Source organism: Giraffa tippelskirchi, chromosome 11 (genome assembly GCF_054371585.1).
Source record: "Giraffa tippelskirchi isolate mGirTip1 chromosome 11, T2T-mGirTip1v1.2.pri, whole genome shotgun sequence".
In the NCBI taxonomy this organism is placed as follows: domain Eukaryota; kingdom Metazoa; phylum Chordata; class Mammalia; order Artiodactyla; family Giraffidae; genus Giraffa; species Giraffa tippelskirchi.
Window position 1 is genome coordinate 105,035,787 of NC_137285.1, and position 26,112 is coordinate 105,061,898.

Here is a 26,112-nt window from a genome sequence, read left to right on the forward strand (position 1 = left end):
TAGCACCCCTCACCTGGTCCGGGGGTGTGAGGACGCAAGTCTGCCCCATGCCCCTGTTAGCTCAGCACGAAGGCTTCCCTTGCCTTCTGCAGTACGCGGCCTTTGCCTGATGGGCTTCTCTCTGCGAGCCGTGTCTGCTGGGGTGGCCCCAGGCTGTCCTGGGTCCTTGAGTCCCCTCCACATCCACCTTGCCAGCAGAGGTGATAACATCCCATGATCCCACAGTTGGCGGCTAATTGCTACTGTCCGAATCCAGGCGCCTCCGCCCTCATTTGGGGTCACAGAAACTGCCGATGTTTTCCTCTTGGCTGATGCACCCCCACCCCCAACTCCCCACACGGGGCTGGCTAATGATGGGCTGTGGAGCTGGCGCCTGGCGCCTCGGGCGGGTCAGCACAGTGCGTGGGAGAGGAGGGGGCGCGGCAGCCTGGGAAAAGCCCCAGAAGGAGCTAGAGTGGGAGCCCAGGATCTTCCAGGCAGGCCAGGCCGGCCCTGCTCTCTGGCAGTGTGGAAGCCCCAGGGGAGTGGTGGTGGTGGGGGCTGCTCCCGCAAGTCCCACCTCTCCCTGAAACCCAGCAGGATGGGTTGGGGGACGGGGGTGAAGCTAGGAGCGAGGCTTTGCCTTCTCTCACTGAGGAGGAAGTGGCCAGGGACGCCTAGATGGCTCTCCTACAGGCCTGATTCATGCTGGCTGCCCATCCCCAAAGCCCAGGGCAGGCTGGTCCTGAGCGGCTCCTAACTCCCCTCGGCATCCCAGAAGCAGGAGCCTCTCTCTGTTCTGCCCCCTCCCTCCATCGCCAGCCTCCAGGGTCCACCTCTCGGTCCTTTCTCTGCTGCTCATCGTGTACCTGCCACCTCTTCTCTGACCAGGTGGTGGGAAGAGAGGGTTCCTACTGCAGATTGGGAGAGGCGCTGGTCCCCATTACTTGGCCCTTTTTTTCTGTATGGCCTTAGGTAGGGCAGTTTGCTTTTCTGACCTTAGTTTCCTTTTCTGTAAAATAAAAGTTGGACCCCCAACCCTGGAGGACTTGACTTTGGATGTCACCTGTCCAGCTCTCTCTCTGCCCCAGCTCTGCACTTGGCCTTCGATCAGCCTCTGGAACTTCTCTACCCAGCAGCTGCTCTACCTCTGTATACTGCCCAGCTCCTCCAGGAAGACCTCCCGGATTAAGTGGCAAGCCAGGAACATCCAGGCTACGCAACAGCAGAACTGGGGTGCACAGGGCTCTTCCAGGGACACGTAATCACCAAGCACAGCTGATACTAGCTCCTAAATGCCTTTGAATTCATCTTTGTTCTCCATCCCCTCTGGCTCCAATCCAGACTTCTCCTAAGTCTCCTCCCCCCAGCTCAGGCCCTTCCCTGCCCCTCCACCTCCAGCAGAGTCTCACTTCCTTATTTTCTCAACATTCCTGGGCTGGGAAATCCCAGTTAAGTAAACCCCAACCCCTTTCCTTTGAACCCAGCACCTGCTATCTCATCCCAGGGTGCCTTGACCCCTTCTCCCCAGGCCTTGCCCCTGGGGCAGGCCACAGTCATCTCTCACTCTGCCTACTGTACTACTATGATAAAGATACATACCTGCCTCCAGGCTTGCCGCTTTAACCCATTTTCCACTCTTTAAAACATAAAATCATGATTTAAATTCCTTCCAAGGCTTCCTGCAGCCCTGAGGATCAAGTCCAAAGTCCTTCTGGGCTCTGGATCTCATCCTGGGCATTCCAGCCTCCAGCAGCCTCCTCTTGCTCTTTCTCTCCCACCACGTGGGACAAGACCATCAGTTCCCTGCCACATTCTTCCCTGTTAAACACAAGCCCTAGGGACTTCCCTGGTGGTCCCGTGGCTAAGACTCCCTGCTCCCAAGGCAGGGGGCCAGGGTTTGATCCCTGGTCAGGGAACTAGATCCCACATGCCTCAACTAAGTTTTAAAAAGTGAAAGTGGAAGTCACTCAGTCATGTCTGACTCTCTAACCCCATGGACTATACAGTCCATGGAATTCTCCAGGCCAGAATAATGGAGTGGGTAGCCTTTCCCTTCTCCAGGAGATCTTTCCAACCCAGGGATCGAACCCAGGTCTCCTGCATTGTGGGCGGATTCTTTACCAGCTGAGCCTCAAGGGAAGCCCAAGAATACTGGAGTGAATAGTCTATCCCTTCTCCAGTGAATCTTCCTGGAAGTGAGCCGGGGTCTCCAGCATTGCAGGCGGATTCTTTACCAACTGAGCTATCAGGGAAGTCCAAGAGCTTTTATGCCACAACTAAAGGTAATGTAATGTGCAACTAAGACCTGATACAGTCAAATAAATAAAAAACAAACAAAACACATGCCCCACTACCTGCCCACACCTCTTCATCCTTCCTGAAAGCCCTTAGCCATGACCTCTGGGGAAGCTTTCTCCCCTGGATCCCACGAGTGAGGTGTTCCTGCACCCCGAGGGCCCTGGGATCTCAGCTTTCACTGGTCACGGCAGTTCCCCTACTGAGTGGAAAGACCAGGACTTCAGCCCTGTGCCTGGGGTCTAGAAAGTATAAGGGGCCTCAAGGGGTTGCTGGAGAAGACTGTGAGCCAGCTGGGGTCCTCGGCCAGGCTTCGCTGTTTCTCAGGTCTGACTGCGGCTTCCTGCAAATTCTGCTTTAGGTGAGGGGCGGGGCCTGAATGGGAGGAAACAGTATGGTGTGTCCAGGTAGGGCCGAGGACAGGCACAAGGTGAGGCCTTGCATCTGCCTGGAAGGGAAGCAGGTGAAGGTGTGAATCTCCTCCTTCTCGAGGCAACCAGGAAGCCACACCCTAAAGGGTGCAGGTCTGCCTGACCTCTCATAGGTCTCCCAACCCCATGTCCTCTGCTTGCTCCCTGCTTGCCACTTCCAGATTCTTCCCTCTGTCCTCTGTCCCAGTTCCTAGCACCTAGCCCCACTTCCTTCCTCACTCCAGACCATAAGGTGAAAAATATTCTTCTCACCCCAGTGAGCTGTGGCCCTGAGGCCCTGCTCCTCAGGTCTCAGCCCTGCTAAGCCGGCACGATCCCCAGCTCCATACCACTCCCTCCACAGCCTGGATTTCTCCCCACCTGGCCAGGATTTTTCAGGCTCCAAGGACCTGGAACCACCTGGCTCTCAGGCCGGCATTTGGACAGGTCCCTTCTCTGCGGCTGACACCAGCCCTCCCCACCCCAGTTACTGCAGACACGTCTCCCCGCAGACACATGGCAGCCTGGATTCCCCTCAGCAAGTGTGTATTTTTAATGACACATCTTGGGAAGTGTAGGCAGCAGCCTCCTTGGAAGGCTAGTGTGGGGGTGGGAGAGGCTGGGGGCTGCGAGAAAACACAGGGAGAATCCCCAGGCCTCCCAAGGAGAACCTTCTAGAAGCTCAGGGGTGACAGATGCGTTGGGCCAGCCCTTGGGTTCTGTGCCAATGGTCACCACCTGTATGGAAGTGGAGGTCTCTTGGTCTGCCTCTTACTGGGAGGGGCCTGTCGGACCACCCCAGGGCCCAGCTCTGCCTAGCTCTGCAGAAGCCCCATCCAGCTCCAGGCAACTGCCTGTCCCAATGGCTGGGGGCTGGGCCTGTGCAGGGAGGGAAGGCAATCAGGGGGGTTTATAGTGCCAGCTTCAGGGAAGGTTCATTCTAAAAGGGTAGGGTTGGGGAGACTGATAGGGGAGGGGTTAAGAGGATGTGGGGGTGGGGTAGATAAGTAGTTCGTTCGTCCATGAGCACTGACTTTGGACTCAGATAGACCCAGGCTTCTATCTGCTCCTTATTTGCTGGGTGACCGAGCAAGTTGCATCAACCTCTCTGTGCCTCAGTTTTCTCATGCATAAACTCAGGACTTCCCTGGGGGTCCAGTGGTTAAGAATCCGCCTTCCACTGCAGGGACTGTGGGTTTGATTCCTGGTTGAGGAACTAAGATCCCACACGTCACAGGGCAACTAAGAAGACCCAGTACAGCAAAAACTAAATAAACCATAAATAAATAAAATAAAAATTAAAAAAAAAGGGGGGGAAGCATATAGGACTGTCTCCTGGGGTGGATTTGAAAATTAAATAGTTCACATCAGCTCTTAGCACAGTGCGTGGCATAGTTATACTACACAAATGGTTGTATTATTGTCGGTATTGTGGTCTTGGGGAGAGGAGCTGTGGAAGAGTTGGGTAGGCGCGGTTCCCATCCCAGCTCTACCAGCCCACCCCTGAGCGAATCCCTGTTGTGGTAAGACCACTCTCCCAGAGCCTGGGCCCTCAGCGTCGGCACTGCTGACTCTTGGGGGCTGATGATCCCTGGTTGTGTGGGCTGTTCTGTGCACCGTTAGGGCATTTAGCAGCATCACTAGCCTCTACCCGCTCCATGCAGTAGCAGCTGCCCTCAGGTGTGACAGCCAAAAACATCCCTGCTGCTGCTGCTAAGTTGCTTCAGTCGTGTCTGACTCTGTGCGACCCCAAAGACGGCAGCCCACCCGGCTCCTCTGTCCCTGGGATTCTCCAGGCAAGAATACTGGAGTGGATCGCCATTTCCTTTTCCAATGCATGCATGCATGCTAACTCTCTTCAGTCATGTCTGACTCTGTGAGACCTCATGGACAGCAGCTCACCAGGCTCCTCTGTCCACACGAATTCTCTAGGCAAGAATAGTGGAGTGGGTTGCCATTTCCTTCTCCAAAAACATCCCTAGACAGTGCCAAGTCCCTGGGAGGCAAACCTGCCTCCAGTTAAGACCACTCGCCTAGGGGAAGGGGCATGGAGCTCAGGCAGGGGTGCTGGAGTGTGGGATGGATGTCCAGGGCAGAGCCAGCTGGGTGAGGAGGGGCGGGGAGACAGGGCTGGGGGCACTCTGGAGGGGATGTGTCCGCATCTGTCCGGGGCAGAGAACTTCAGGCTCCAGTCTGGAGAGGAGATACACGTTTGGGGAGCATAGGTGGAGAGAACCAGAGGCCCGGGGAGTTTGGATTTGACTGCTGTTTGCTGTCAGAACACAGGTGACAGAGCGGCACGCGGTCCTAAGAGGACGGGAAAGCATGGGGAAGGGAGAGTGGGGGAAAGAGATGCAGACGGAGGTACACGTGCTGCAGAGAGGCCACGAAGACAAGAGGGCTGTGTTTCTAAGAGCAGGAACGTGGTCGGCAGCATCCTCCTTCGGCTGGTAAACTGCTATCATTTCGGAAGGATTTTCACCTCATTTGGTTCCTGCTTAAGTGAAATCCACAACATGTGTTCTCTGCATTAGTGGAGTGTTTGTGCTTAATTAGTGGCAAATTCTTTCATATTAAAGTCATTACGTTTTGCTGTTTGCTCTTCTCACCCCAGGCCTGGCTCGCCTCTGTCTTTCCTTTTAATGCAGGCGGCCTGAGTGCTGCCATGCAGGTTGTTCAGCCTCGAGGCCTCAGGAGATGAGCATGCATACACACTTACGTACACACACACACGCTTACATACACACACAGGCTTATGTGCACACACACACATGTACACACACACACATACTCTTACGTACACACACACACATACATACACACCCACTCACCACCCCTCCCTGTGGCATTTAGACCCTCCAGCACCAGCCCTTGTGCCCGTCCCACCCTGGACTGGCATTTGTGGCTCCCAGCATCTCTGTCCACACCCCAGGCTCCTCCACATGGGCGAGGAGCTCTGAGTCCTACCCCACCCCCTAATCCCCGCCTCTGGGGGCTCCTCCTAGGAAAGGCTTTAGGGTCAGAATTCTTCCTGCCAGGAGGGACTCTAGGGCTGGAGTGAGAGGGTTCACCCATCCAGGCTGCAGGGTGGGCGCTGGGGCACTGCTGCTCACAGGACAGTGAGGAGGCGGTGACCCTGTGATTCAGGAGGCCATGTCCACTTACTCCAGGGCCACATGCCCAACAAGGGGGCAGGACTGCGCTGGACTCATCCCAGCGGTAAGGGTCCTAGGAAGGATGCTGGGGTGGGGGCGGGGGAAGATGGGGTCTCGACTCTGCCCCGCAGGAAGTCCTGGATCTCAACCGTCTCTGGCGCTGAAATGCAGCAGCCTCTAGGAAGATGTTTTGTAGCCAAGACACAGTGGTGACCCTGGACTCTTGGACAAGGCGTGAGGGTCAGAAATTAGGGCCCAGGGCAACCTCTTCCCCACCACCTGCTTCTGATGAGCCTTAAGAAGGGAAAGGGGCCTGAGAAGGGAAGGGTGGCTGCTGCAGGCACCTCCAAACCTGCTATTTCATCTCTGGGCAGGAAGTACTGGTCCAGACCAAATGAATGATACTGTAGCCACAATGCAGCCCGAGGTTTAGCTCAGACATAACATTCCCAGGCAGGGCAGGAGGGGCCGGGTCTCTGCTGGGCCCCCTCACTGTACACATGGTGCAAGGACTGAACCAGGTCTTGGGAGGCGGGTCTCCTGGGACACTTTCTGTAGACCGTGGAGGCAGGGGATGGGAATAGGGTGTTCCGATGGGGCCTCCTCTGAACCTGGACTCGGGTTCAGGGAAAGGGTCTTGGGTGCAGCAGAAGGGTCCCTCCCTGAATACATCACTCCTGCATGTCTGGTTGCTGCAACCTGGCCCCAGACTCCAGCAGGTCAGCCTCTCTCTCCACACCTCCTGGTTCAGAACTGCCTTCATCCCCCCAAGAGACTTTCCTGCCAGCCTATGAGATCTGCTCCCAGGCTCCAGGTGGGCAGGGAGCAGTCTTGATCTGACCCACTCTGGGCAGCTTTAAACCTCCTTACTGGGCAGGGCCTAGTGTGCAGACAAGACAGGAAGGCAGGAAGCAGAGAACCAACGAATGCCCAGGTCACAGTTTCTCTCTGACTGACCTTCAGGTAGTGTTGTCCCAGGAGCCTCCCCAAAAGGTCTCCATTGGGGGAGCGGAAGAGGGGGTGGCTGGAGGTGGGCCAGGAAGAGTCTAAGGACCTTCTGGGGTAGAGAGGAGGAGGAGAAGCCCAGTCCTTGTGCTCCCTTGTTTCATGGGAGAACCCAGCCCCTACAGAGGAGAGACTTCTTGATGCTGCAGGAATTTCAGGCTTAGGTCTGGGTAGTATGGTGAATGACACCTGAGATGGCCTGCGTCACAGGATGGGACAGGTGAGCAGAGCTTCGGGCAAAGGGAAGGGAGAGTCCTTCGATTACATTCAGACACCCTCCCTTTTTCATACCCCTACACTCAACCCGCTCTGGTTCAGCTACCACTCTCAGCACGGCTCGTCTCCCCAGTCCAAGGCTCAAATGAAAGTGACCATTTCTTCTCCAAACGTAAGGCATCGGTGCTGGATCCTCAGCCTCTCTGATAACACCCCTTAGCTGTGAAACCCCAAATTTACCGTACCCACCTCAGGGTTAACCCAGAATAGCATCCTCCTCAACCACCAATGTGAACCCCAATACCAGCCCCAGCCAAGTCTCCACACTGGTGCCAACCTAGACCACAAGACCTGGGTCATGACCCTAATACATGTGCTAACCTCTTCCTGGTTTTAACCACAGAATGAAGCAGAATCCTACATGTGATTCTAACCTCAGGTCTGAACTCAGCCTCAGCTCTGTGGCGTCTGGGAAGGCAGGCAGTCATGGCTCATGGTCTTCTTCCCACTCAATAGTTCCCCCTTGGGGCGGCCAAAGAAAGGGGGATCTTCTAAGGATCCTGACAACGGAGTTTCAGGGGGAGGCCAAGTGAGCTTGAAGGCCTCCCTATGGAGTGGGTCTGTGTCTGACTGGTGGCTCATTCTGTTCTCTCCCCATGCCACCCCATAGCCCAGGACCTTGTGGATACACCCAGTCCCTGGGTTGGTCCTTTCCCCAGCATCCAGGAGGCTGAAAGGGGTGTTACATGCTATCCAATTTTTCCCACTGCAATTTCAGTATCAGCGATCACTAGCAGAGGGACCTACGATCACATCCCACAACCTTCCCGAAGCCCAGCCTCTTTCACCCGTAAAATGGGCTTAAGCACATGCACCCCTTCGGCTGGAGTAAGGATGGAGTGAGGGCCTCTGTGTAAAATGACCTCCGTGGTCCCAGGGTCCTGGGGTCCCTCCTGTCTGCCCTGCAGTGCTCCCAGCAGCGGGCTGCCATCTGCCTCCCTTGCCCTTCTCTTTAGCTCCTTTTCCTGGCCACAGTGAAATCATCTCCCTCTTCTTGGCAAAATGCTGAGAGGACAGGTCCCTGCCATTGTCATAGCCTGTCCTCTCTCCACCCTAGCGGGCAGGTGGGGTGAGAGGGGACTCGAGAGGCAGGAGGAGAAAGCCCCAAGCCCTGTCATTGCTGCCCCCTCAGCCCTGCACACTCTCCCCTGCCATTGGCAATGCCAGAGTTTCAAGTGTGTGTGGAGGTCTTCTTTCCCATTCTCCCCACCTCTCTTCCCTGCCATCCCTCTGCCCAGCATGGATCTATCAGGAACCTCGCCCAGTCCCACTTCCAGCTCAGACTTGTTGGGGTTTCAGGAGTCGCTGGGTAGGGGCTGGCGTGCTGGGACCTGCTTCTCGTCCTGCCTTGTGGAGAGAGCGAGCACGTAGGCGGCAGGGCACAGTGCCCGGCTGTGAGGATGCAGCCCAGCCTCTGCGGCCACCTGCCTCCCTTCCCTTCCCCTCCCTCCCTCTCCTTCCCATTCCCATGCCCTCCTCGCCCTGCCCACCGCTCTGTCAGGTGGGGTAGAAAGCCCAGCAGGGGCCCACAGAGGGAGCATGTGTGCGCATGGGGGAGGGGCAGGCCCCATGTTCCACTAAGTCTGGGAAGGGTGTTGCCCCCTACCTGCTACCTCCCCAAGACTGAGCCCCTCCCCTTAACAGCTGAAGCCTGGGGTCCTGTGTGCACCCCACCTCCCGAGGACCGAAAGGACAAAAGCATGACATTCCGCGCCAGGGTCCTGCCAATGGCAAGAGCAGGTAACACATGTATATTACCTGTCTGTGCCAGGCCCAGGTCTGAATGTTTACAGATATTAACTCACTTAATCCTCACAACAACTCTGGAAGCTCCATACCATTGTTATCTCTTAGAGCTGAGGAAACAGAGAGGGCAAGTAAGCTGCCCAAGGTCACATGGTGTGTGAAGCCTGTTTGGTGTGGCAGTCTGGCTCCAGTCTGGCTCACCACTACACCGGCTGCTCGTGGCCTCCTTCTCCCCACTGCATGAAGAGACTAGCGGCCAGCACACATATACTGAGGCCCAGAATCATGAGTGAGGGCGCACGTGACATATGGGACCCTTGCCTGTTGGCAGCCACAGTGATGGGGCTGGGAGGGAAGACACCATCCCCTCTCCTCCCCTCATCCAGGCTCTGGGTGAGGCTGAACCCCCAATCCCACTGCTATCCGGACCACAGGGCCGGCTAGGCCCAGGGCAGCTCTGGCCAAAGGGATAATTCTAGGCACCTCAAACACATTCTTCCCCTGCACTCTTTTCCTCCCAGTCCAGGAGCTAAGACGCTTGACTTCCAGCCTGATCTCTGGCTGTGGATCGTCCTCTTTCTCTCCCTGTGACTCCCTACCTGTGAAAGGCTAGTGGTCACCTCTTCCCCCATTGCCTCTGTGGTTGTGGGGCTGGGAGGACCAGGCCTGCAAAGGGCTAATGCTGGTCACCATTAATTAAGCACCTGTGATGTGTCAGGCATTGACAGATATAATCTCAATCTTCACAGCCATCCTGGGGTGGCGGTGGGGTCTCCCCAGCCTCAGGCCCAGAGGGGAGAGTGACTGCTAACGTCTGCTTTTCCCAAGGTCCCAGAAATGTGGAGTTTTTCTTTTCCTTCCCATTTTTCATCTCTGCTCCTCCCATGCATCCTGCACCACCCCCCAGCTGAACCCCATCCACTCTGGGTTATTCTCTGCCCTGAAGCCCAAGAAGTGGGCAGCGGGTGCTAATGAAAAATGGGCAGACTCTTCATGTCCCTTCCTGAGCAGGCGGCTGGAGGGGGTGCTGGGGGGCCCAGCTCAGTCCCCAAGATGAGCAAGAAGCTTGGACACATCTCTCAGCCAGCTGCTCCTGTGGGCTTCCCATCAGAGGCTGCTGGGTGGGATGGCAGGTCAAATTAGCTTAATGAGTGAGGCCCCAGCTTTAATTGGGGCCCTCTGTTCTGCCGTGCCATCTCAGGCTTTCATTTTTAATGCTGGGAAAGGGTGGATTTTCTTTCTCTCTCATTCCCATGCATTTTCACCCTGGCTAATGGCTCCTCACTCAGAAAGGCCCCTACACCAGCTAATTGGATTTAATTACTGGGGTAATTAATGATGCTATTGGAAAACTGAAATGTTGTGGGTGAATTTTGTGTGTAAATAGATAGGAAAGTCAAAGGGACAGAGAATTCAGACAGACACAGGGAGGAAGGACCAGTCTGAGAATCCTTCAGCTGTGGCGGGTCCCTTTGCTGGGGACCATCTGGCCTAACCTCCCTGGGTATAGGTGAGGAAAGGGAGGTGCAGAGAAGAGCAACTCATCTGAAGTGGCCAAGAAGTTGGTGGGAATGGGGGAAGGAGGAACTGCAAAGCTGGGCCCTGGAAGAAGAGCAGTGGGAAGGTGTGACTTGAGCAGCCTGGGCTCAATACCGTGACAATGGATGTGAGGGCACCTGGGGACAGTTATCAGCCAGACACCAGCCCATAGTGATGTACTGTGGGTGTTTCTCTTGTTGTGGTTACAAGGGCCCTGCCTCTGGGTCCTTAGATAAGCAAATAGCTCATCAAGCCAGGAGGCAGGCAGGTGTAGAAAGAAAGAGTGGTCGGCGGTAGTAGAAGGCTACCACCTCTGCACCTCCTCTAGCTGGGTTCTCTCTCCCCTCTGGTTCATATGGAAAGGGCTGGATGGGTGTCTCCTAAGCCATCTCTGAAGGCATCTCCTGTGTCTTTCCTACTTGGCTCATACTCACCAGCCTCATCCGGATGTAATGGGAGGATGGTGAGGTGGATAAGACACTTGCCCCTGGAATCTCATGGTGACCTAGATGTTTTGTACTATTCTGGGGAGGGAGAAGGCTGAAGGAAGGAACATGAGATGAAGGGAAGGGAGAGGCCAGCTGCCTGGCAGTGGATGTTCGGTCCACTCTATGTGGGTCCACATGCCTCTGTGGCCTTGGTGATGCTTCCATGTAGAGGGCCCCCAGCATCCACCTGCCAGCTGAACTCTTCTCTCCAGCTGCTCCTCCCCTCACAGGCCCCAACACATCAGTCACCTCATTATATCCACTTGACTCTCCTTCCTCTGAATTTCTGGAGTAGAGCCCTTGACCTTCTGATCCTCGGGCTAAGTCGCTTCAGTTGTGTCTGACTCTTTGCGACCCCATGGACCATAGCCCATCAGTCTCCTCTGTCTATGGGATTTTCCAGGCCAAGAATACTGGAGTGGGTTGCCATGCCGTCCTCCAGGGGATCTTTCTGACTCAGGGATCAAACCTGTCTCTTATGTCTCCTGCATTGGCAGGCAGGTTCTTTGCCACCAGCACCACTTGGGGAGCCCTTCTGATGTTTATTGCAGCTCAGTTGAGAATTTAGGCCTCTGCCATTTCTAATCTGGAGTCCTGGCACAGATTACACTAAAAACAGCCCACCTTTAGTGAGTGCTCACTACCTAAGAGGTATTGTTAGGTGGTGAATCTCATTTCATCCTCATAAAATTCCTCCCAGAGAAGTCTTCCCATTCACACTGGGAAACTGAGGCTCAGGCTGGTGAAGTGGTCTGTCTAATCCACAAGCGTTTTTGAACACAAAGCAGATCTCCGCACGCTGGTCCCCCACTGTTCTCCACTGCCTCGGGGGAAATCTAAAGCAAATCTGAGCTGCTTATCAGCCTTCACAATCTGTCCCTGCCTGTATTCCCAGCTCCTTCTCCAGCTCTCCCATGTCCCCACCCTCCGCAACAGTCACGTCCCCTGTGCTCCAGGGCCCACAGCCCCTGCTCTCCCTGCGGAGGGGGAGGCAGTACTGGTTATCTCTGAGTCACTCTGAAGCCCCTCCACCCGCATTAGGCAGGACCCCCATCTGCATTTGCTTCATGAGCTGTGAGCCCGGCTAGCATCAAATCTCAGAGAACAGACTCTGGGACGGGGTGCTCTGCTGACTGCTCCGGTCACCAAGATCTTTTAATCAAGAATTCTTAGGGAGCTCACGATCAAAGGGGGAGCAGAACCCCTGGAGAATGCCATGATTATGTATAAAAGGAAGAATTCTCTATAAGAGAAAGGCTAAGAGGCCCCGTATGGGAGAGATGCACCGAAATCCAGGCCCCAGTGGGAGGGTGGGAGTAACTTCAGACACAACTGAAGCGACTTAGCCCGAGTAAAAGGACAAAGTAGGTGATTAAACAGTTAATCCCACTAGGGGACTGTAAATAGAAAAAGTGTGGGAGACCCCTATAAGTTAATGATTACTCAAGAAAGCAGGTATGCTTAACCGCAAAACCAAGCAGGCTTGCTTAGCAAAAAACCACGCAACAGAAGTGCAAGACTTGCCCCCCAAACAATAAAACAATGGTGACACGAGACCCACATCCTGCCAGTGAACTCAGTAAATTAATGATCCGTAAGACGTGCTCTCTGCATAAACTGTTGCTGTTGTTCAGCTGCTAAGTCATGTCCGACTCTTTGCGACCCCATGGTCTGCAGCACACCAGGCTTCCCTGTCCTCCATTCTCTCCCGGAGTTTGCTCAAATTCATGTCCTTTGAGTTAATGATGCTATGGAACCATCTCATCCTCTCTGCACACATAAATAACAACAATTTGTGGACCCAGCTTGACCAGGTAAGAGCAAGAAAACTCCCCTGCCCAACCTGGAGGAGCCGATGCTAGAAGCATGACATCTACCCAAGAATGACAAAGAAGTTCTTCTCTCCCTCCCCACTTTTCCTTTGATTATAAAGCGTAGTCCACTAAGTTTTCGGGTGCGGCATCCTCTTGCTTGCCCGCTTATAAGGCTTACAAGCATCCTGTTCTAATGAATCATTCCTTATCTATCACTTTGCCTTTCGCGGAATTCTTTCTGTGTGGAGACATAAAGGACTGTGGTACTAGAGCTCTTCAGAGCCCCTGTAAACAACACCAAACTGTATAACCGGTCCCCCTGCCCCCTACCCTTCCTTTGCAATCCAGTTCAGCCTGCCAGGGCTAATCCTATCACTTTGCTTTCAGACCGATTTACCATGATGATCCTAGATTCTGGAATGATCCAGAGGAAGGTGCTGCCCATTTGGTAGATGTTGAAATTGAGACCTAGAAGGGTGAGGTGATTACTTGAGGCTATACAATAAATTGGGCTTCCCAGGTGGTGCTAGTGGTAAAGAACCTGCCTACCAATGCAGGAGATGTAAGAGACTTGAGTTTGATCTCTGGGTCGGAAAAATCCCCTGGAGGAGGGCCCGGCAACCCACTCCAGTATTCTTGCCTGGAGAATCCCATGGATAGAGGAGCCTGGTGTGCTACAGTCCATGGGGTCGCAAAGAGTCAGACATGACTGAAGCAACTTAGCATGCACATGCATGTATGCATACAATAAATTAACTGAGAGCAGAGAGTGAATCCAAGTCTCTTGATGCTCCTTTTATTATCTTGGTCTCAAAGGGATGAGGAAGAGAAATGGTGTAGACATAGCACCTCGCTGAGTGAAGGCGTCTGGATAAGAGTCATTGGTGGGCAGGCTGGAGTCCCATGACCTGTTTTCAGAGACCCAGGCTGGCCCAGATCAAGGTGAAGGTGGGCATTCCCCTATTCCCCTCGGTGGCTCTAGGCTGGGCCCATTAAGGCTGCAGTCAGGAGGTGTTCTGGAGTTCACCCCCAGCCTGCCCCCTCCGGGTGGGGATGGAGGAGGGAGGAAGCCTGAAGAAGCAGGTCAAAGCAGATCCTCCCCACAGGCCCCACCCCCACTGAGAGCAGGCAGAGTCGGAGCCTGTAGGACCAGAACCCAGGTGCCCTGTCCCAACACGTCCCAGAGAACAGCTTGAGTGGGAAGTGAGGCAGTGAGTCAGGGCTAGGGGAAGGGGGAGGGGACAGGGGAGGAGGGGAGAACCAAGGGGAAAACAGAGAGGGACAGGCAGGGGGCTGGGAGGCCTGTCCCATCTCAGAAGACATGGGGACTAGGAACTGGCAGGAACCAGGAGAAGGGTGGGTTTTCCAGGGTGGGAAGGAGACAGAGCCAGCTCAGCGGGCTTTGGCCCAAGGTGCCTGCTTCCCCGGTTACAGGCTCGGACAGGCCCGGGGAGCAGGACTGCTGGCTGGAGGGCCAGGTGGGAAGCAACATCTAGCTGCCATTGTCTGGGGAAGAATCTGGCGAGGCCTGACAGTAGTGAGATAGCTGTGCCACTTCACCTTGACAGTGAGCTACAATCAACAGGAGGCTAGCAGGCAGAGGTGGGGGAAGCTGCCTTTATCTCCTATCTTGCATCTCCACCGCCCCCCACCCTTGCCCCTTCTCCCATCAGGCCTGACAGCTGGGTGCTGCCCTCCGCAGCGGGCAGGGGGTGGCCTGGGGAGGGGCAGTGCCCACGCTGCTCAGGGGAAGGGCCTCCTCACCCACAGTAGTTGTAGGGGGTGGGGAGGTCGGGGTGAGGATTAGGGTGGGGAGACGCTTTGAACCCAAGACAGACTGGTGGGAACTGGTTCTTGACTCATGGCAGAGAAAGCGGGGGATGGCCAGGGCTTGTGCTTTTTTTTTTTTCTTTTATGAGATGTGAACTTAAGCAATTAAAAATATGCATTTTATTTTACACAATCTGCTTTGCTGTGTCTCTTCATCTTCGCTTCGGCCCTCGTCCCGTCAGAATGGTTGGCATTTCCCAGCAACTTTTGATTTTCCAAGTGATTAGACAGATTGCGTGTGCCCCTAAGTTTTCACGAGGCTCAGCCCCCCTCCTTTGTAGACTTCCTCACCCCTGAAAATAAGTACTGGTATTTGCTTCCTAATTCCCAGAATTCTTGCAGCAAGTTATTTTATTTCCTCCAATACTGACTGAACCCCTCCTATGTACTGGGAAGTATTTTCCACCTAGGATCTCATATCATTCTCACTTTCGTCCTTTGGAGCAAGTATTGACATACCCATTTTACAGAGGAGGAAACTGAAGTCCAGTGGTTGAGAAATTTGCCAAGTTGCATTGCTAAAAAGTGGTGGGTCCAGAACTGAGCTGCTGTCTGCTGGTTTCTGTGCACTGTCAGAACGTGACTGCCCTCTGTTTTTCTGTCTGTTCAATTAGAACCTCTCCCAAGACTAGATTCCAGCTCTCTAGGAGGGCAGTGCTCAACTCACTGGCTGACATTCGGAGGTTTTCTGCAGATTTGCTGAAATGAATACAATGGACTTTCCCAAAGGACAGGGCAGGCATCAGAGGCTGAAGCCCTTGGTAACGTGCCCAGTCCGCGTCTCCTGCCAGCCCAGTTCTAGGAGCAGGGGAGGGAAAAGGAGCAGAGACTGGTGTTTTGGAGTGGCTGAGCTCTCCCCATGGAACTAAATGGTGCCTGGACAGATAGCTGAGTGCCACACCTACCCAGGCCCTGCCCTGCCCCTTCCCGCCTGCTACCTCAGGCGCCAGTTGGCAAGGGCTCCAAGTGGACTTGGCAAGAAAGCATGTCCTGCAAAAGGTGACATCCATGCCTGACCCTCTGGGCCAGGTGGCAGCAGCAGAGGGCAGTCAGCAGCCAGAGGTGGAAGCCTGAACTTCTGAACTGCCCAACTGGAGGTCAGAGGTCAACTACCCTCTGCCACTGACAAACCTTGACCCTCCCAAAACTCTGCCCAGGTGACTCAATAAATTTCTTCCTCTTCTTTCAAGGTCTTCATCGGAGGAGGTCCTCCATTTCCCCTGGGAAACTGCTAAAGTGTACCAGACACTTTGTTGACAGGGAAGTTCTTCGTGAAGTCTGTCCTTAATCCCTCTTACTGCGCTGGAAGCACACTCTGTCCCCTGGTGGCTGGGACCTGCTGGATCTGGGGCCAGAGCTGGAGATCAGGCCGGTCCTCCTCTTAAGGAGAGAACATGAGAGGTAGGGAGGGGACGCAGGGAGCAGACAGACCTGGCTTGAGCTCTTCCACTCACTGGCGGTGAGTCCTCATGAGCCTCAGTTTCCTTATCTGTAAAATGAACTTAATATCTGATCACAAAATGGTCTACAATGATTCATTAAAATAATGTATGTTCACGGGTAGTATGACAAAGAGTCATTGCTCAGGAGGCAGCCACTGGTCTGTAGATAGTTTAGGGTCACGGACAGAGCCGATAGGCTAAAACCGTCCCCTGGGGTTTCAGCAGGCTCTTTCTAGCACCCCAAAGTAGACTCTAGACCCTCCCCAAAGACCAAGGTTACCCTCATTTGTCTGGATTCTAGAAGCTGCCCCATGCCCTTCTGCAGAAGAACTGGCAGTCCTAATGCTCTATGACAGATCTCAGATGACTCAATTATTTCCCCCCCACCAAACTGGCATCTTCAGTCTGGTGCATGGCCTGGCCTTGGAGTCTTAGGGAGACTGGGCTGGGGACCCAGGAGAGCTTGGAGGATGCTCCCAGAGAGGGTAAGGGGCCTCTGGGGGTGTGTGTGTGTGTGTGCCAGCACAGACCTGTATTCACACTGTGGGCTCTCAAGATGCAGAAGAAAGCAAGACCAGAGGGGCCAGAGGTTCAACCTGGACTGAAGGGCTTCTCCCAAACTCCATGCCGGAGTCTAAGGAAGTTCTGTGTCCTCACGGGAACTCTGGGACTCCTTCCCAGGTCCGGCCGGCCAACGCCAACTCCACCAGTCCCGCCCTCTCCCCGCGTCCTTCTCCCACCACCCCAGGCAGGCCGCACCCAGCCCTGTCAGGGCCCAGCCCGAGTCCTGGAGAGCAGAGGCCCCCGTCCAGCTGCCCGCCACACCCCTGCACTCTGGCACCTCAGGCCTCAGGGCTGGAGTCACAGGATGGCTGGGAGGGCCCTTTCTGACATCTCTCTGGGCTCCCTCGCCACTCACACATGTGTGAGGGACAGCAGCAGGGGCCTGGCATAAGGCCTTTGGAAAGACACTGGTGGACTCACGGGGCCTGGGCACTGCCTTCCAGAGCAGGTGTTGGGAGATAGGTGGGGAAACTGAGGCTCAGAGATGTTTGGACGACCAAAGTGGGTGGGCAGGGGGGCGTGGATGAAACCCTCTCCTCTCAAGGCAAAATGAAGACTGCTTTTCAGGCTCATGAAGACGGGGAAACCCAGCACCTCTCTGGGTCTCTGTTCCCATCTGTACAGTGGGAATTTCAACCACCATGACACCAGCACTTATGGGTCAGCTGAGGGCATCAAATGGACAAGCTACAGAGACCGATGCTGCTGCAAGAGAGCTATCTGGCTACTATGGGGCCATGATCTGAGGGCAGGGAGCATGGCCGTGTGCCCTGCAGGGGTGAGGTTGCTCCTGAGGGCTCTGCCAGGAGGCCCAGAGGGTGTAGTGGCAGTGACCTGGCCCTTGGACCTGGGCCTTGTGGTCTGGCCCACAGGGCAGATGTCCCCTCACCCACCTACCTCAGGCATGCTGTCCTGTCCTCTGCCACCAGCTCTCAGCCTGTTCTTGGCTCTGAGGGTCCCTAATGTAATACATTCATCCTTTTGCGATGCCATTCACCAAGCGCTAACAACTAGCTCCTGAAAAGGGCCTGGGCTGGGGGTCAGGAGAAACCCAGGTGTGGACCCCAGTGTTGCCATGAGCCCGTGAAACTTGTGACTTTCGTTTCAAGGCCTCAGTTTCCTCACTTCAAACACAGAAGCTGGACATTCCATGCTTCCTTCAGGTACCCACCCCCCCCCACACACACGCCCCCACCCTGGCCCTGACCCTGGCCCGGCCAGTCAGGGAGTCTCTGCTCCGTAGCCATCCCCGACCCCGTTCCGTGTGCAGAAGGCACCAAGCTCTGGGGCCGCAGGGGAGATGCTGCGGGGTGGGAGGCGTTTACTCCACATGTTCTCAGGCCCCAGGGAGCTGCCGACTGACAGAAACAGAATGTCTAGGACGCGACCACAGCATGGCAGGTGAGAGAACAGACTGGGTTTTGCAACCCAGGTGTGGCTGGTACTCAAGGGCTTCTCCTCTGCCTGGTTGTGGAGAGGCATTTCTCAGAGCTGGGTTATTCTCTGAAATGGCGAGGCTGGGCCTGGTTCTGGGGTAGGGGTGGGAGGCAAAGGAAGGCACCACACTCTGCCAGACAAATGCCAGCTCTCACCCAAGTCGAGAGCCAGCCTGAAGGAGCTCCCTGGCAGGAGTAGGGTGCTCCTGGGTTGAAGACCTTGAGCTCAAACCCAGGAAGTGAGGCAGCGATTAGTAAGTGAGACTCTGGCGGTGAGTCAGGTCTCTGCAGAGCCCAGGGGTAGGGATGGGGGGATGAGACAGGTCAGGGAGCAGAGCAGGTGCCCAGCTGAGTTCTAATCCTGTCTTTATAGCAATTCACTGTGTGGTTTCCATAAAGTTCTTAACCACTCTGTGCTCCCTTTTGGACATCTGTGACATGGGAACACCAATTAACTGTTTCTTAACACCTCTTGAAGTTACTGTAAGGGTCGAACTAAAAATGACTTTGTGAAAATGAAGGAACTCGGAGATCCTTCCAGTACTGTACTTAAGTTCTGTCTCCCAGAGTAACATGGAAAGCTGACTTTGCACCAGGAAGGTACTGGCTGCTTCATACCCTCCCAACAGCCCTGAGGCACTGACTCAGTTTCTCAGATGAACTGGCAGAAGCTCAGAGAAGTGAAGTAGCTGAGACCTGGTGCTGGGGTTTTTCTGGGGCTCCACCCTCCAAGCTGTATCACCCACACTGGGACTCAGCACCCCAGGTAAGTGGACCAGAGAACTTGGTGGGGTGCCTTTCAGCCTGCAGCCCGTAGAATAGGACCCTGAAGCTCAGATCTGGCCTCTCCCAGACTCCTCCCTCCCTCCTGCTCAGGGGGGCAGCTGGAGAGGAGATGACTCTGGGGGAGACGTTAATTAGTTCTGACAAATTAATAAAGAAAGCCTCATTTATTCTCCAGATCTAATTTCCTTCCCTGTGCTTTATTTTCCTGCCCAACAAGCTGCTGCTAGGGAAATGGAGGGGAAAGGTGCTGGCTGGCGGGGTCAGTCTGAATGGACGCAGCCCCATCACCCTGCCGCCTCCTCAGGGCAGGCTGCCTGCGCCCACCCCACCCCGCCCCTTCAATGCTCCAGGAAGCCAACCCCAGACATTAAGCTGTCAAACCACTCCCAATTATCTCCCCCTCCGTGCCCGCCGGCTCCAGGGGCGACAGTAGTAGCAAGCTAGCGTTGACTCATTCTGTCACTGGCCTGCCCTGCTCTGGGAAAATGCAATTTAATGAAGCCCGATGGCAGGACTGGGGCAGACAGGGTCCCCAGAAAGAGGGTGGCAGCAGCTTGGGGATGGCGGATAGCCTCTTTCTGTGGGACGGCGCCTGCGACCTGTCTGACATGATCTCACCTTCGAGCTGAGCCGAGACCCAGTGGGAGGGGTCATCCCATACCTCCCCTGCCTCCACTCCCCTCTTGCGCAGCTCTGAGTGACCAAGACGTTGACCTTCTCCACCAGGGGCCTCTACGTCCCTCGGCTGCCTGTTTTCATAGCGTATGCTCGTGACAGCTGGGAAATTCTTCCTGCTGTTTCCTCTTGATCCCTTTCACTAAACAGCAAGGGCATTTCCCCACGCCTTCTGATACAGAGCACGGGAGAGGGTCAGCCCCTACCAGACCTCATCCAGGCCAGCCCTGGGTTGGTGAAAGAGGCTGTCTGTAGACTGCCGAGCCAGCTCTGTGCTGCGAGAGAACGTGTCTTCCCTTTTGATTCTGGCTGGGCTGGGCCTGCCACTGGCCCCCATCCTCATCCTACCTCATCAGGGGCATCTGCTGGGGACCCCAGGTTCTCTCGAGTTGAATAGCAGAGAGGCTCTGGCTTCAGGCTCCAGGGTTCAAATCTCAGCTCTGCCTCTGGCTAGCTGTGTGATTACATGCTTTCTGTATTGTACTTGTATACATCTATAAAGATGGAGCTGCTGCTGCTCAGTCGCTAAGTCGTGTCCCACTCTCTGCGACCTGATGGTTGGTAGCCCTCAAGGCTCCTTGCTCCATGGGATTTTCCAGACAAGAATACTGGAGTGGATTGCGATTTCCTCCTCCAGGGGATCTTCCCCACCCAGGGATTGAACTCACGTCTCCTGCATTGGTAGGTGGGTTCTTTACCACTGAGCCACCTGGGAAGCCCCAAAGACACAACACTTGCAGTTAAAGGCTGGGGAGGGGGAACTCAGCAACTGACATGGGGATTTGGCTACTAGGACAAAAAACATGGTAATGCGTCCTCAAGGAGGTCATCCTCTGTATGGGTGTTTAACAAATTAGAAGACATTCATGTATGATCAACCGATCATAGAAGGAGCAAATGCTGCTGACTTCCTCATAGGCTGTTGGGAAGATGAAATGGATTTCTATAAGCAGAGTGCTGAGAGCAGAGCCTGGCGCAGTAAACGCTAGCTCCAAGTGCTGCTGCCCATCACGCCAACGGGCCCCCAAGGGCATCACGCCTGCTCCAGATGCAGGGCCCCCACATGCACTCTTCCCTCCTCTTTTTCCTCTTTCTCTGGTGTTCATCCTTCAGGTCCCCTCAGATTGGGGTAAGCCCCCTTTCTGTGTGTTCCAGCCAGGCCATCCCATTTGGCCACTTCCACATCCACAGTGACCTGTTCACTGTCTGTTTCCCACTAGACCATAAGCTCCATGAGAACACAGATGGCACCCAACTGCTCAACGCTGGACCTGCCAAGACCTGCATGTGGGCCTTAGTGATTGGTCATTGAGAGTTGACCGATGCCCGACACGACCTGAAGGAGCCAAGGCACTGAGCTTCCCCCACCCCAGTGGAAAGAGTCTGGGACCCGGCAGGTTTGAGAAATTCTGGCAGAGACAGAGGGGGCCTGATCCTGCCTGGCTCCATTCTGAGACCCAACGGTAGTCAGGAAGGGCCTTCATGCCCGCTGCCAAAGGGACAGAGAGACGTCTGATAGAAAAGGCAATTGGACATCTCCAGGGCTCAGGGACTGGCCAGCCTCTGGGAAGCCCCAGTGCCACATCCTCCCATGCCCTTCTCGGTCTCTGAGTGCCATGGACTTCCCCAAGTGGTGAACTTTGGTCACTCGTCCCACACACTGGATCACTGGCCACCGAGTATGGGCCAGCAGGGACTGCACAGAGACTCCTAGTCTAACCTTCTCACTGTGGTGGTGGTGGTGGGTTAGTCGTTAAGTCGTATCAGACTCTTTGTGACCCCATGGACTGTAGCCTACCAGGCTGCTCTGTCCATGAAATTCTCCAGGCAAGAATACTGGAGTGGGTCACCATTTCCCTCTCTGGGGATCTTCTGGACCCAGGGATTGAACCTGCACTTCCTGCATTAGCAGATGGGTTCTTCACCACTGAGCCATTAGGGAAGCTCAACCCTCTTGTACAGATGGGGAAACTGAGGTCAGAGAGTGCCCTGGGTGACTCAGCCAGCAAGTGGCTGAGCAGGACTCTTACACGAGAGGCTGGTGGTCTTTCCCTGAAAGCTCACAGCCCATGTCAGCAAAGCCACTTCCGGTGAGACTTCCATATTTGATTCCTGTCACCCTGCATTATTGCCAAAGTAACTCCAGCCTTTAACACTCCAAGTAAGATTCCCAAAGGATCAATTACATACGATGCAAGGTAGCCGGCTGCCAGGTTAATCTAATGCACGCTCGGTCCTTCCAGACCGTCCACTCTACTCCATCGTGCCTCTTCTCCAGGACCAGTCACCATTCTTTTCAACCCTCTGGGCTCAGATCCATCAGGAACCTGCTCCCACGAGTCCCTCAAGCTCCCATCAGGGACCGACCTTAGCACCAGGGACGTTGATCTGCGGTGGGAGGAGTGCCTTACCCAAGGCCATACAGCAGGTGTCCCTGTGTCCCTGCTGGTGCAGGGCTGGCTATCTCCCTCCTTTCTCCTCCTGGGTCTTTCCCAAGGCTCCCCCAGTGTTTCTTGAGATGCAGAGAGCCCAGAGCTGTGAGAGCAGGGCTTCCGGAGGCAGAGAGCTGACCTGAGCACGGGAAGAGGTCCCCTGGGGCCCTCCCAGCGTCCACTTCTCTGTCTATAACTTTGAGTACTAAGCCCTGAGGGCTCAGAGGTGCCTGACTCTCCTCCCTGGGGTGGAGACAGGCCACCCTGCCCCCTCCCAGGAAGGTCTCTCCAGCCAGGCAGATAGGTGCAGAAAAATGGCTGAAAGATCACTTGGGCCTGTGCGCATGCCAGAGAGTGAGGGGAGGAGGCAGGAGGGAACCCAGATGAGCTGGGCCCTGGGGCAGCAGGCGTTGAGCTGCTCCCAGGACAGACAGCCTGCCTCCCAGGTCACTTGTCAGGCCTGAGGCTGGGGGAGGGCTCAGACCTTCTTCCACTCAGCCCAGCAGAAGCTTCTATGAAGAATGTTCATGGCTCTGGCTGAGAGCCTGCCACTCACAAGTGGGGTTCTCCAGCAAGTCCTGGGCCTCTCAGAACCCTCCTCAAGGATATATCAGGGATGCCTACCTTGACCTGCAGAGGATGCTGGGAGAATGAGGTGAGCGCACTCTGTAGATGCTATAAAACCCTGCAGGAAGCGGGGCACTGTCAGAGAGGCAGGGATGCACAGGTCAGGGACAGCTCCTGGGGCAGGTTGTGGCGAAAGGACTTTCAAGGCGACAGTGTGGGTGTATCTGTGTGGGTGTATGTGACGGCTGCTTAACTTGAGATCAACGGTGGCCAGCGAAGGCCTCACTGAGACAGGGGGCAGCTGAGGAAAGAACCAAGGAGGCAAGCCCGCCGACTGACTGTGTGGCCGGCTGGGAGAAGAGCATTTCAGGCGGGAGGAGAGTTGCAAAGGCCCTGAGGTGGGCGTGGGTCTGGTAAGCTTGGCGGGTGTGTCTGGAGAGGAGAGGTGCAGGGGCCAGATGATGGAGGGCCCAGGCCTCCCCTCCAAGCGAGACAGGAAGTGTGAGCGGGAGGGGCTGGGGGGACACATGAGTTAGGGCAAGGTTGCTGACACAGTAGGGCGTGTAGGCCGAGGCACTGGTTAGGAGGCTCCTGCAATCACCTGAGGCATCCTAGTGGCCTCTGCAAAGATGGGGAGGGAGAGCTGAGGCCACAGGCAGTGTGGGGTGGGGAGGGGTGCACTCAGGTGTTGGGAGCTCCCCTCCCACCTCTCCAGGTGAGACAGCTGGCAGCCCACTCCCTCTCCTTGTAGACAAGCTGTCTTCCCCTTCCTGGGCCTGAAAGGGAGACTGGGAGGGGCAGGGGTGAGGAGGAAGCCTGCACCAAACAATGGCCTTGAGCCAAGACAAGGGCGATGCTTGTTTCCCTTTATTTATGATTGTTATGGGGAGAAATAAAGCCTCAGGTCGGCTGGGAGCCAGGCCCTCGCTCCTCTGTCTCCTTCCACCTTCCCTTCCGTCCCACCTCATCCCCGGGCACAGGCCTTCCTCTGACGTAGAGATCAAATAACTTCTCACTCAAAGGGAAAGATACTATCTCCCCTTACAATTCAGCACTGACACCAGCAGACCGACATCCCCAGATTAAAAGGCAATTAGGCAGCTTTGTTTTTGCAGGGGCAGAAGGTCTGCCTGGCACCCTCCTTGGGAACTGGATCCCACCGTGGGGAGGGCCAGCGGCTCTGGTGACTCCCCGTGGAGAAGGCTGTGAGCCTCTCTAGGTCCCAGACCACCCTGGCCGCCAGCCCCTCATTGTTCCCCCTCTCTTCCCTCAGCTGCTGGTGTCCAAGAAGAGGGAGGGACCCCCCAGTCCAGCCCATTCTCTTTTTCCTACAAACCCAACCCACGGAGTAGGAGTGGAGGCTTAATTTGTCTCTCTCACCACCCTCCCTTCAAGAAAATCCAATTCTGATTGCTTTCCAGCCTATTTCAAATAATAATAAACAGCATGGAACTGCCCCATCAAGGTTTCTAATCTCTTGGAAAGGACATAAAAGACAAGCAAAGAGAAGGGGCCTTAGTGATTTCTTCAAACAGGAGACCCTGGGCCTCCACTTCCTTCTCTCAGTTAATCTGTGCTGATATCACCCTTGAGAATAAATAAATGTGCTCCCCCACCCCAGACCTTTCAGAGCATTTGTTTGCCCCCTCTCATTTAATCCTCAATTAAACTCTCAAAGTTCCATACAATTATCATCCTGCTTTTGTACTCACTTGACCAATATCTATAGGAGAAGAGGTCAGAGAGGACCCTCAAGGGACTTCCCTGGTGGTCCAGTGGTTAGGACTCTGTGCTTCCACTGCAGCGGGCAGAGGTTCAGTCCCTGGCTGGGGAACTACAGACTCCCCATGCCCCATGGTTTGGCAAAAAAAAAAAAAAAGAGAGAGAGAGGCCCTTCAATTCTTTCCCATGACACTGGTGAAGAGTGAGAGGTTTTAGAATCATCATTTGCCTTCTAGTAGTTTCCATCTACTATGACAAACCTGGACAGCATATTAAAAAGCAGAGACACTCCTTAACTGACAAAGGTCCGCATGGTCAAAGCTATGATTTTTTCAGTAGTCATGTATGGATGTGAGAGTTGGATCATAAAGAAAGCTGATCACTGAAGAATTGATGCTTTTGAACTGTAGTGTTGGAGAAAACCCTTGAGTCCCTTGGACTGCAAGGAGATCCAACCAGTCCATCCTAAAGGAAATCAGTCCTGAATATTCACTGGAAGGACTGATGCTGAAGCTCTAATACTTTGGCCACCTAATGTGAAGAACTGACTCCTTGGAAAAGACCCGGTGCTGGGAAAGATTGAAGGCGGGAGGAGAAGGGGACAACAGAGGATGAGATGGTTGGATGGCATCACCGACTCGATGGACATGAGTTTGAGCAAGCTCCAGGTGTTGGTGAAGGACAAGGAAGCTTGGCATGGTGCAATCCATGGGGTCGCAAAGAGTTGGACACAACTGAGTGACTGAACTGAACTGAACTGTACTCTATTAAATCCAGGATTTGACTATGAGGGGAAAAATGTCCCCTTGCTGTCTACAGTGGGCTAGGTACTGTGGAAGACTAACGTTGATAGGACAGTTTCTATCTAGTAGCTTCCGTCTGGCAAGGACCATAGGACCACTGATACCCCTGCAGGCTGAGGTGGTTTAGGGAGAGTTCCTCCATCCTGAAGGGACCCTTGAAGGATGGGGAGGTTTTCATTAGACACAGGTGTGAAGGCTACCATCCTTACCTTGTCATAAATATCCCTGGGCAGTGGGGTTCCTGCTCACCCCACCAGTCTAATCCTCATGCTGCCCTCCCTCTTCCTTCACCGGGCTCTCTCGTCCAGGATATTTTAGGCACTGGCCCTTATGTGCCTGTGAAGCGTTACTGAGCACATCATGTGTGCCAAGCACTGTGCTAGTTCATTGGGTAGAGGCCATGGTGATAGCGGCAAGACACGGGAAGGTAGAGGAATAAGAGAGGAGAATAAGACATTTTCTTTTTCTGTGCAAGTTCAGTCTAGCAGGGGACCAGTTCGGTTCAGTTCAGTCACTCAGTCGTGTCTGACTCTTTGGGACCCCATGGACTGCAGCACGCCTGGCTTCCCTGTCCATCACCAACTTCCGGAGTTTACTCAAACTCATGTCCATTGAGTCGGTGATGCCATCCAACCATCTCATCCTCTGTCATCCCTTTCTCCTCCTGCCTTCAACCTTTCCCAGCATCAGGGTCTCTTCCAATGAGTCAGTTCTTCACATCAGGAGGCCAAAGTATTGGAGCATCAGCATCAGCCCTTCCAATGAATATTCAGGACTGATTTCCTTTAGGATGGACTGGTTGGATCTCCTTGCAGTCCAAGGGACTCTCAAGAGTCTTCTCCAACACCACAGTTCAAAAGCATCAATTCTTCAGCACTCAGCTTTTTTTATAGTCCAGCTCTCACATCCATACATGACTACTGGAAAAACCATAGCTTTGACTAGACAGACATTTGTTGGCAAAGTAATGTCCCTGCTTTTCAATATGCTGTCTAGGTTGGTCATAGCTTTTCTTCCAAGGAGCAAGCATCTTTTAGTTTCATAGCTGCAGTCACCATCTGCAGTGATTTTGGAGCCCAAAAATATAGTCTCTCACTGTTTCCATTGTTTCCCCATCTATTTGCCATGAAGTGATTGGACCAGAT

At 54.5% G+C, this 26,112-nt stretch overlaps 1 protein-coding gene across 2 annotated transcripts in view; it reads right to left on the reverse strand.

Annotated features, from left to right (window-relative positions):
• NECTIN1 (nectin cell adhesion molecule 1) overlaps window positions 1-26,112 on the reverse strand; it is a 95,317-nt gene that overhangs the window by 47,881 nt on the left and 21,324 nt on the right. The gene's annotated exons all lie outside the window — the stretch shown is intronic.